The sequence below is a fragment of the Temnothorax nylanderi genome, unplaced genomic scaffold, assembly GCF_030848795.1.
Source record: "Temnothorax nylanderi isolate EJ_2023f unplaced genomic scaffold, tnyl_v1.0 TNYL_tig0076_pilon, whole genome shotgun sequence".
Taxonomy (NCBI): domain Eukaryota; kingdom Metazoa; phylum Arthropoda; class Insecta; order Hymenoptera; family Formicidae; genus Temnothorax; species Temnothorax nylanderi.
In genome coordinates, this window is record NW_027249138.1 from 103,910 (window position 1) to 116,422 (window position 12,513).

A 12,513-nucleotide genomic window follows, 5' to 3' on the forward strand; every position below is an offset into this window, starting at 1 on the left:
TGTGAAACTGGGCCTAAGAGCAGGTTTCCAACCTGCGTAAACTAACTGATAGTTAAATCATATACATGTCTTTGTTTATCCTTTACATTAGACAAAGATAGACATATAATTTAATTATTAGTTAGCTTACCAACAGGTTGGAACAACCGGCCCTAAAAGTGTCAAAAAGGAAAATGAAGGAAAAATCAAACAGTCTATCTTATCTGACGATAAATCTTATCAACTTATGAGTATGATTAACGCCGATGTCTCTAAAAGAATTCGAATTACAAACAATCGGTTATCAACCGACTCTTTCGCATGTTATTCCCGATACCTATATCCGATTTCGAAAGTAACTATCTAGAGTAACTTTTGATCCCTAACAGTAATTTAGATCGATGTTTTCTCGGGACATCCTACATATGCGCTTGTTTTTCCGTGCTACTATTAACAACTGTTGAAAAGGCCGAGGGCAAGTCTCGAAGCAGATTGTTTTCTTTGAAACACCCTAACGACCACGTGAACACATTTTCCTACCTAGGGACTTGGTCCGAGAAAGAATACACGGCCGTAAGCCGAGGGAAATAAAAAATGACGAATCCAGCGAGCGACGATTAATATCCGACCCTCCCTCGGGGGGTCGAAGAATCTCACGGATTCTTGGTATCGGGACTTTCCTCGCCGGGTCGAAGCGTCACCTGTTGCGTCGACGAAAAAGAGAAATACGCGCACCCTCGCTCCCGTCGAAGTTGGTTGATGTCTCGTCTCTCTCTCTCGGAGAAACACGCTCGTGAGAAGATTTTCTCTCAGCATCCGAGGCAGGCCAGAAAAACGCTCGTAACGAGAGAAGAAGGACACATCGAGACGAGCGAAACTAAAGAGAAACCATATTCTTTCTTACAGACAATATTACAGAAACAATTTGATAGTTTGCGAAGGAAGGGCGAAAATGTGGCGACCAGATTGTCGCAGCAAGAGAGTAGGACTTTCAGGCAGAAAAATGGAAACTTATAAAATAAATAATTATACATTGCATAATTGTAATTATATGTATTGCGTCATACTTGTTGATTTTGCTCATTTATGTATGCGTCTCATTTTCACGGAAAGCGCATTTATTTCAATTCGTTCGTATTTCCTACGTATTTCGCTCGCTGGCACTCGGTCGAAAATAAATTACGAGGGATGTCGGTGATATTAGAAGAATTTCATATTTCTGTGCTACGTCGCGTTAATAATTCGCCGATTTTAGGTACGCGTGGGTCGCGGAATTTCTGCGACAAGCGAAGCGCAGTCGGTCGACATGAAGCAAGCTTAAAGGGCCGCACATTAGTTTATAAATAAACTGATCGCGTAGGACGAAATGCGCGCGGTTCTCGGTAATGCATGTATGTAATTAAAGCGAGTATTCTCCCGAATCCGGTACGTTAGGTCTATACGTTCGTTTTACGTTACCGTACGTTAATATAACGCACCGGATCGGTGAATGTTCGCTTAATAATCAAACCGCGTGGCGCGATCCTAATTTATAAATCCTAATTTATAGCAGGACGCAACGCGCGAAGTATTCCGCTTTAGTCTCGCTATTAGCCATTTTACGATCGGTTAATTTAACTTGTGGTTAAGTAGTGCTGAAGATCTTGATTGTAGATTTTGATCGCCAACGAGGAATGTCAACAGGAACGTAGCGCGATATTCACGAATGCACTCGTAGTGCAAATCTGACGTTATGTAGAGTTTAGTGCTCGATAAAAGGGAGCATAGTGTAAACGCTCGATAATTCCTTCGTTTAATTAGCGCGTTTGCATTCGCTATAAATCCGCGCTCATTTTCTCAATGGCGGGATATAATCTCGTGTTTAGCCAATTAATAATAATTTATTTTGCCAATTTTATCTAAATCGAGGCTCAAAACACTATTTTTACACGTGCAATACGTCGCTATTAAGTTGAAAGCAGCGGCAAACGTTCCCTAGAATAAAAATACATGCAAATATTTTATAAGCGGAAGAGAGCATCTTTTAATATCTGGTTAATCCAGAAGATATTTTCAGTTTGCTTTATTATCACGCGACATTTATAGCTCCATTCTAGGAAGAATTTAAGGGCTGTACAAGATCAATCGTGAGCTTCGACTTCAACATTTATCACATTATTTCTGAAACCTTCGGGAATTCGCGATCGGTTCGAATAGTGCAATGCGATTTTCTTAGACGACCGGTTTATAAGAGACCCCGTAAAGTTATTCATAATGAACATCATCAAACGCTTACCTTTCTCGTCGCGTCAAATTAGATCAAATAATGATCATAAAACTCCTCAGTCCGCGTATCTCGTATAAATCGGAATATTGTAATTCTCAGAGGTTGGCATTTACGATGTTTTAGCGAGGTTTACGTCGACTTCCGATCGCGCACAAGGAAACATTTCGAGTTTAGTTACTGCGAACGTTGCGGTCAATGACCGGCTGCGGAAAGCACGAAATTACACGAGAGAAACGTACCAATTTCGAGTGTTCGAGAACTGCGTTCAAAATCGTGCGTGATCAACATCGAGGTCCCAGCAAGATGTAATCTCATACAAATTGCTGCACGAAAATGTACAAAGTCTAACAAGATTTTCATAGAACGACGTCCTAAACTTATCTCACGAGACACATGTATCGCCGTCGTTTTAAGATATTTTGTCTAATCTGTCTTATTTTTCTCGATCACGAAACTATTTTTAAATAGATTTAGGAATAATCGACAAAAGCTTGTTCAAATCAAATCTATACAAATGTAGGGACGCTTAAAAATTAGCAAACCAGTTTATAAAAGCTACCAGAAAATAACACGAGCGCGTCGCACTATGGTAAACATTTGTTCTTTTCGAATCGGCACGCGGGCGCAGACTGCCATAAATCGACCCGAGAATGGTCGAATGGAACATATCTTGTTGGTCTCTCTCGCTCGCTCTCTCTTTCCTTCCTTCAGTTTCTACTACGATACTTCATAAAGAATAGTAGCCTGTGGCCGAGAGTTAGGCCCTAGAACAAGCGCGTCTGGTTCTCGTCGAAACTGTAACGAAAACCGTGCCCACGTTTTCTCGCCTCGTACCCATCGACACGATCGTACTATACACGCACACGCGTGCATGCTACGCTCCTTTCCTCCTGTAATTTAAAGCACGGTGCATCGAGCGCTTGAAATTCTCCCGACGAAGACGATTCCATTAGCGGGGATGTAAATCTGGCGTCGAAACAAAGCTCGCGGGTTCGCTAAATCCGTCCAGCATTTAAAAACTCCTGAGGTCATTCTTGAGACGGGACTGTATATGAAGGCGATTCAAATAACACAGCCACCCCTGATTTTTTTCTATAGTTTTATTTAAAAAAGATCTCTTCTAGATATTTATGATAGAGTTAATTCGTATACACATATGCAACATATATTTATAAAAAATTAAGAACATAATTTCAAGAATTAATATAAAATATTTAAAATTGTTTTGATTTGTTCATATATGTTCTTCCTCTTTGCACCTCTGATTAGTCGCCCAAGTATCGCGTTAGCCATTGCTAAAATTTGCGTACGAAATGAGACAGAGTAAAACGTCAGGGTAAAAAATATTAAAGTTTCGGAAGAAAGTGCCGATGGCGAGTTTTTAAATAATATCCTCGCCCGTCCGTCAACACCACGAGGTCCCGGACCTACGTCACGATAATTACGGGTGGTCGAATCCCGTCGGGCCCCCGTGATGAAACAGGTTGGGGCGATTTCATTCAATTTGTCGAGGGTCGTGGAACACTCCTTCGTAGGGATATCGTAGATCTCGCCGAGATTTCCGACGATAATCACAGAACGGCTACGACTGAGGGAAGAGGATTGTCGCGGCACTTAAACATTCACGCATAAATTAAGGTGCGTTTCCTGGCTCCTTCAGGAGTACTCGAGAAGCGTGCTTTCACAGATAGGCTCTTCCTCCATTAATTTCTTCTATTAACTGTCGAATATTTAAGTGAATGTGATTTTAATACTATTTTACACGATTTTAATATTATTTCAATTAAAACGGGGTATAATTTATGGCGGTACTTCAAGGGAGGGAGAAAGAGAGAAGTGAGGTCGTAAATAAATTCGGCAAAGTAACCCTCGAGATAAAAGAGGACGAAAGCGTGAAAATTTATGAACGGTCGCAACTGATAGAAACACAATTTCGTTGGCTCGAAATGGCGCCTAATCGAATGCACTTCGATACTTTCGCCGTTAAAAAGTTCGTTTAACCGTCGTCGGCGGTGTGGATCAAAGACGACGAGGAGGAGACAGAAGAGGTGCATTAGGAAAGAGGACCGAGAGAGAGAGAGAGAGCATCAGGAAGACGCTAAAGGAAGAAGATACTGAAGAGATCCATTTTTCTGGAAGTCTCTCCCTCTCCTTTATGTACTCGGCGTGTCACAAAACGATTAATCATATAAAACGGGGAGTTATAAATCGGAAGTACGCGTTCGTACGAGGAAAATGCCGTTGCACATCGAGTAAAGGGTACGTGATAATTTGTACTTTCATTCTTTCAAATTTCATCCAAATTCAGTTTGATTCACTTGATTTACCTGACTCTTAATCAGTAGATAACTTATCGCTCGTCGTATCGTCGAATTGCCAGATTAATTCATTGATGAAAGACTTTATTATTATAAGAATAAATATACTATTTTATTGCATAAACATAAGAAATTATATCAACTTTAATCGGTTAATTGTCAACTCGAATATTTGCAATTTTATGTGATATAATTTGATAGAATTGTATCTTGAAATTCTGATGCAAATTTTCTATATTCATGTGCATGTATTTGTTTTCATTCATTCGCGCGAACCGGAAACGGATCATCTCGAAAGCGAGTCGGGGGGTTGAGATATTATCCGTATACGGAGAGGGTGTCGACCCCCGAAAAGTAAGCCGCTTAGCGGGCATATCCGTTTTAGCCCCATGGGGTCGCGAGGAGAATTAATAACGTCGACGATGAGATCGTACGATACACGTGGGTGGCCTCTTGCTCGCAATCTCCGATTTGAAAAACACCAAATTCTTGGTTGTTTCGCTCGAACGACAATTCGCTCATGAAATACCCAAAGATTCCATATATATTATGTATAGCGACTTTTCTTACCGCATAAATCCGAAATCATGTAACTAAAATTGCTGATTTTATTGCTCTATGTAAATCTATGCAGATTTTATTTGGCCATTATGAGTAATGAAAGAAACAGCGATGTTTTTGTAAATCAAAAGTCTCAAGTGAGCGAATCTCCTGACCTTCCGTTCAAATTCAGTTTTTGTAGTCCTAAACGTACGTATTTCTTATTCCAAGCTTATTTACATATGTATAATACGAAGTTGCGATTTCATTTTATTTAATTTTCGCAGCAAGTTTGCCGTAGTTTCGTAAGATAACAATGCTTTATTTACCCGTAACGGTGTTCATTAACCTAACGGTATTATTTTTCTACGTGAAATGGTCCGTTTTTAAATTCTCGAATCTCGGAAGAATATACATGAAGAATAATATAATGCCAATTTTAAATATCTACTTTATTAATTCTTAAAATTGTGTCCCTTTAAATATTTTGTTAATTTTGAAAATTGTTGCTTTAAATATTTCATTAATTCTTAAAATTATGTCGTGACGTAGGCAAAACGGGACTTCGTACCACGCTTTAATCAGCTTAATCACCCGCAAACGAAGCTTAAGGTTCATTGTCGCATACCTTTCGCGTCCGATTACGAACCTAACGACTCTACGCCGGTCTCGAAACTTTACGCGCGCGCGAGACCTTCTTTCGTTCAAACGAAATTCGCTTCGTTAATCGTAGAACTACACGTTCTGATCTCTCCCCGCGTACGCTGCGGCGACCCACGATCGTTCGCGGCAAACCGAATGACCGCAAATTCGTAAAATAATCCATTTATAAAATAATCCATAATTGTAATGCAACGGCACTATTTCGCGCCCGCGCGCGCCGGAGGGACGCGCGCGGGGAGGGATCGCGTCCCGCGCGCTGATTGGCGGAGATGACCGAACGACACCGAGCGGCCGCGACTCGCCCCGCGGCGCTCCCCGCGCCGGGCGTCAGTTTTCGCGCGTTATCCGCGTAATTAATCGCGTTCGCCTTAATTCGGCGGTGAATCCGGAAAAATCGGAGCCATCGCGCGTCGTACGGCTCCGGAGTGTCGCGTGTGCCGCGGAGGCTACGGAGGATCATCGGGAGAAGCCATGGAACTCGGTCTCCTCGAGCGTCGGTCGCCAGCGGGGGCAGCGGGACGATCCCCGTCTCCGGGAATAGGTGAGCGAACATTTTCACATTTCCCCTGCCGTTCGCGGCGGCGCGGGCGTAAAACGCCGCGGCGTAAGCGCGTCGCGACTCACTCGGCCTCGTCCAACGATGAATAAAACATACGTCCAACGTGACCGCTGAGCGAATTGAGATATCCACGGCGGGCACGATTGATTCGTTATCGGCGATCTCACGCAGCGCCGAAACCTTGTCGAAAGGATCCGCGGCGTCGCTCAATATGGCGGCAGGCGGTTATTGATTTTCGCCGTTCGATCCTCGCTCCCGTGAGAAGTACGCCTTTCCGCGGCGGAGAATTCAGGCGAGAGATGGACCGAAATTTGTATTTTACGTACATTTTTTTCGCACATAATTATATTTATTAATATACAAGTGTAGAATCCCGATGTGTTGCCGCGTAAAAATCGGTTGCCGGTTATCTACTTACTCGATCCGAAAGAAAATTCAAGCCGTGCTTGATATCGATCGATCTCGGAAATGATCGCGGGCTCGGTCACTCGCGATCGCCTTGCTACGACGGAGCCCCGTGACACGCATAGCGATTGATATTCCTCGGAAAAACGTGCGACGCTTCCGCGAACGGCGAAGCGGCCGAGGTGGACGAGTGTGAGGGGTGACCGGGTGAGGGAGAGCAGAGTCGGAGTCGCTCGTTTTTACGTTGTTTTCGTGTCGCCCGGGTACGTAAACACGCGACGTACCTACCGGTGCACTAGGCGTCGCGAGACGAAAACTCGAGCTAGTTGTTTTGCTTCGTAATTTCGTATTCGGATAGTCGTTTTGACTCCTGACTCCTCGGGGGACGGGCGATGTTTACTTCCCGGCGACGCGACGAGTCGCGCTTCAGCCCGACCCGTGTTCATTCCGACGCGTAAAACATCGAAGTCGCGGTGCGAAGTACGGGAGGGGAGCGGGGGACCGGGAGAGATCGGCGGGAAGGGCCCGTGGAATATTCATGACTCGATTCGGCGGCTTCCCCGCTGGCCCATCTCGGCGGCGGCGGCCGTGGCGGCGGACGGGGATACTTCCCGACGATCGCCGATGACTCGGTGAGATGAGGCGCAAGGTAAGGAAGGTTAAAGATTTTAAAGAAGACACTCCGACGGCGTGAATAATAAGAGGTACGTGCGATGCTTGCGGAAGAGGTGGACGCGGAGGGGTCGGTAGAATGGGGAAGCGTACGCACGATGCAGGAATAATTTATTTATTAGAATCGCCTTAGAGGCGCCCGGTGAATCCGCGATGTGACCTCTGATATTGGAAATTTATCTCGCGCGAGATCTCTCTATCTATAACGAGATATCTATATCGCTCCGCTCCTCTTGTCTGCGTTTATTTTCCGTTGAATCATTTATCAGTCACCTTTTCGTCGAGGCAGTTTATTTAAACTCTTTGATAACGCAAATTCGTAGGAATGAAAGGGTAGGAAAATGGCGTTTCAACAGGTAATGTCCATTTCTGTCAATACAGATTAACTTTAATCTCGGTTTAACTTGCTTTTTCTAGTTCTTTACCTGATAAATATAATTTACCTTTTCCTAGTTCTAGGAATTAGAAAAAGGTAAGTTAAACTGAGGTTGTATATATAAAATTAATCTATATTATGTCCATTTCTATCAATGTAGATTAATTTTAATCTCGGTTTAATTGATTTTTTATCTTTTTCCAGTTTTAAGAATTAGAAAAGGATAATAAGTAAGTTAAACTGAGATTAAAGTTAATCTACTACATTGTAGTACAGTCATTTGGTAGTTTTACCTGGAAAGTTTTCCGGGAGTTTTGAAAATGGATAATTTTATATATTTTGATGTGCTCTTTCCGAATTTCAACTTTGCCACCTCGTATCTTTGCCGCTCGCGCCGCCGTATTGGAAAAATGGCGCCTAAAAGCAGTTTTTTGACAATATCTCCTTTCCGACTCATTCCACGATAAAAACATTTATATACAAAATAAAACTAGAGAAAATTTCCTACAATTTATGTAATAACCTTTTTTTTTCGTAAAATTAATAGTTTTGGCGTACGAGCGCCGCAAAGTGTAGTTCAACACGCGTTTTGGCCTAAAAACTCATTTCCACACCATCTTGAGGTAGAGTAAGCGGCGCGTTTTTTTTACCGTGGTATCCCCAGTAGGCCTAGTCCACATGCAATTCACTATTCTAAAATTTAGCGCATTCTTCTTCGCTTCGCTGTTCTTGATGGACCAGGTGTTGCGAGTTCATCGTCATTAGTACTGATCGAAACGTCACAGACCGAAATTTCTTCCACATCATCCGCGATGGGATTATCAGTTTCATCGCAATCCTCTTCGTTCTCGATTTCATCATACGTTTGCTCGAAACTTCGTCGCTATCTTGTGATGGAACTTGCGAGTTATCACAGGTACCACTACAATTCGTGCATATAACGGAGCACTTTAATCCAGCCTTTCTGCATTCACAGGCTTTCTGACATCTTTTTTTGCATTTGCGATTATCGATGAGAAACAGTATTTCAGAACTTGCTCGAGCTCGTAATGATGATTGGGGTCGAGCGATTGTTGAGCGTCTCGAGCATGTTAATGATTTGGAACGGGCTAATTCCTGTCACCACACTCGAGCCCCCAGCTCCGGAAAGCTTGTTAAAACTTATTTCTTGCAAATGCAAAAAAAGATGTCAGAAAGCCTGTGGATGCAGAAAGGCTGGGTTAAAGTGCTCCGTTATATGCACGAATTGTAGTGGTACCTGTGATAACTCGCAAGTTCCATCACAAGATAGCGACGAAGTTTCGAGCAAACGTATGATGAAATCGAGAACGAAGAGGATTGCGATGAAACTGATAATCCCATCGCGGATGATGTGGAAGAAATTTCGGTCTGTGACGTTTCGATCAGTACTAATGACGATGAACTCGCAACACCTGGTCCATCAAGAACAGCGAAGCAAAGAAGAATGCGCTAAATTTTAGAATAGTGAATTGCATGTGGACTAGGCCTACTGGGGATACCACGGTAAAAAAAACGCGCCGCTTACTCTACCTCAAGGTGGTGTGGAAATGAGTTTTTAGGCCAAAACGCGTGTTAAACTACACTTTGCGGCGCTCGTACGCCAAAACTATTAATTTTACGAAAAAAAAGGTTATTATATAAATTGTAGGAAATTTTCTCTAGTTTTATTTTGTATATAAATGTTTTTATCGTGGAATGAGTCGGAAAGGAGATATTGTCAAAAAACTGCTTTTAGGCGCCATTTTTCCAATACGGCGGCGCGAGCGGCAAAGATACGAGGTGGCAAAGTTGAAATTCGGAAAGAGCACATCGAAATATATAAAATTACCAATTTTCAAAACTCCCGGAAAACTTTCCAGGTAACCTCTTCTTTTACAACCAAATGACTGTACTATTGGTAGAATGGACATTTGTAGGAATGGACATGAGTACTTCGGAAACTCCAGAAATTCCAGTGATATCGAGGAGAGAGAGAGAGAGATTAAACAGGCGGAAGCTTACAAATGAACCGTAGATTTTGAATAACGTTCACGGCTCGAAATTTAAATGGATGGCGAGACTTTTATGTACACGGTAAAATCAAATATTTGACTATTTGGTCGAGAGGGCTCTTCGATTCTATTACGTTGAGAGTCACTGAGCGTCTCCGAAGAGGCGATCCTTACGCCGCGCCGCGGAAACAGGCCCTTTTTTTTAATTTCTTGCAATCTTCGTCACCGGGTCGCCCGTGTTTCGAAATTCATTTTACGTGTCGAGGCGCCGCCACGGGTTCCGTTTCGGAGAAGCGTCTTTGTGACCCCCTATAAGTGCCCCCTTCGTCCTCCACCGAACATCTGCTCGTCGTCGTGCAGCTAGGAACACTTTTTTTTAATCGCGGAGGCTTTGACGGAACAGAGCGCGCCTTATGCCCGTAAGTACTGAAAAAAAGATGTATAAATCACGCTCTTGTCGCGATGCATTCGTGTCTGACTTAATTACCGCTACTAGTAACGGTAATGAAAATCAAAATCGAGCGTCTGGTCTAACGGGAGTGTCCGATGCGCGCGTGTGCGTGCGTGCGTGCGTGCGTGCGTGCGTGGGTGTGCGTACGTGCGTGCTGCGCGTCCAGTAGATTTATCATCTCTTACTTCACCAAATATTCGTAATTAAACTGTTAAGCGAGCATCCGCTTCGTTTGACGAGATACGAGATACGAGAATATACTTTTTACAAAAATTATGATAGATATATGTCGATCCTTCGAGCTTCCATCGCTTGTGCGTGAAGATATCTATTGTCTCGCACATATATTTGAATGCAGCGAATCGTCGAAAGGTATAATACGCGTTGTGGGTCTCCATGAAACGCGTAATACACTACTTGTACTACTTACAAATCGCATTCACGTCGGGCGAATCATTCTCTCTCTCTCTCTTTCTCTCTTTCTCTCTTTGGTAACACGAGTCTTCACTCCCCGTGTCATCGGTCATCGCAGGCTCCTCGCCCGAGATTCCGATACCGCGGTCCGTTTCGGCCGTCCAGCTTTTCTCGATTCGGTACTTCGTCGCGCGCGCTCCGCACTGCCACTAAATACGCCGGCCGATCTCCGTAATGGATGGTTTCCTGAGCAGACGACGGTGGACATGTGAGAGTGCGACGAGGCGGAGGACGTATACTTAACCCGAGAAGGAGAGACGGAGAAAGAGGATAGACGGCGAAAGAGAGAAAGAGAGAAATCGTCTCTTGACCCCGGGGTCTCGAGGAAGGCACACTAGAGAAGAACATCGTCGCCTGCGAGAGGAGGGGGAGAGAGAGAGAGAGAGAACGGAAGCTGCGAGGCAAGCTTATTCGCTTGCTGTAAGCTTATCTCCTTATCGCGTTATCGCGTTGCTACGTTTTTGCGAAATCCGAATGATCCGGAGATCTCGTGCATCCGTTTCGACGATGATCTTCGGATGATCCTCGGATCCCGCCGTTCGTTCCTGATGACGAAGACCCGCCGTCGCGGAACGTGTCTTGCACACATATATCTAATAAATAAGAATATGTCCGTCTTTATCGCGTCATCGCGCATTACCGATCCGATCGCGTCGGCTTATTCGTGGTCGGCAGAATCCTTCGGTCGACTGGTTTCATCGGCGACTGGAAAGGTGCGAAGTGAGAAGTCGATCCTTACGCGCGCGCGAGAGAGACTTCAACAGTTGTGTTGGCGTTGTTCTTGACCTGGCGGAACAATGTGCGGAATCGGTGAATGACCCGGCGTGTCCGCGTAATCGCGAGATCACTCCGTGACTCTTCCTCGATGCGTATCGAATAGACGTGGAATTAATGAGATTTATCGGAGTGTGAATAAACCTCGGCCTCCACGTAATTATAACACGAGAGCTCGCTGTCTTAAACGCGGTTTTGCATCGACTTACCGTTTTTCGTCGTCCACGACTCGATAATTGCCGCTAGTTTTACCTGCGTCAGTTTTTTACCTCGAATTTATCTCTGAATTAAGAATGTTTCGTTGTATTCGCGTCGGCGCGGAATAAACGCCGTATTTTTAAGGGACTCCCGAACGAGCATTCTCAGCCTCGTCTTCGGATGAATTCCGGGAAAGCGGCTGAATGAATTACGAAAACGACGACGCACGTGCGTCGCTTCCGGCGTCGTGGCGAATCACGACGTACTTCCGCCGCGCCGCCACCTCCTACGACGAGGCGAGGAGGGCGCGACACAAAACGGCCACGTACTTTTCTGAATTACGTGAATGCATTTACAATGCCCGGCGAGATCGATAAACAGCCTCTCGCGCTAAACCTGTCGTCGCATCTCGCCGAGGAATCTCGTGACACGCGCGCCGAATCGAATCGGATCTAATCGTTCGAAGCCGGATGGAATAAAATAATTTCTAACGATAGACATTTGCGTGGATGTTTTTCCAAACGTCCTCTCTCGTGCCGATTATCTCGAGCCAATCTCGTTTGTATATAGGGCTTCGCTTCCCCCTGCCGTCGTTATCGTTGGCAGCCACCTTGTTTCGAATTGATAGAATTGAAATTAGATCGAGATTGGCTTAGAATGTGCCCACATGTTACGCAAGTACCGACTGCTCCTCGATGTAACGTCGCACAATGGACGATTCATCATGACACAGTCCATGCAGTCGCGATGCGTCGAGGGACAAACGATTCGTGGACCACGGAAGCGGCGTTTTCCCCGTGGGAAAACACTCGCTCGCAAGTTGGAA

General features: G+C 44.4%; 2 protein-coding genes across 4 annotated transcripts in view; one reads left to right on the forward strand and one right to left on the reverse strand.

Annotated features, from left to right (window-relative positions):
- Ets96b (Ets96B) overlaps positions 1-12,513 on the forward strand; it is a 104,631-nt gene that overhangs the window by 17,786 nt on the left and 74,332 nt on the right. The gene's annotated exons all lie outside the window — the stretch shown is intronic.
- Positions 1-12,513, reverse strand: part of LOC139774224 (fibroblast growth factor receptor homolog 1) — a 38,538-nt gene that overhangs the window by 14,235 nt on the left and 11,790 nt on the right. The window contains exon 1 of one of the 3 annotated variants that reach the window (XM_071709311.1): positions 10,672-10,811. The exons of the other annotated variants lie outside the window; for them this stretch is intronic. The gene's annotated coding sequence lies outside the window, so the exon portion shown is untranslated. Of the gene's footprint in view, positions 1-10,671; positions 10,812-12,513 lie in introns of those variants that run through there. 3 annotated transcript variants of the gene reach the window in all.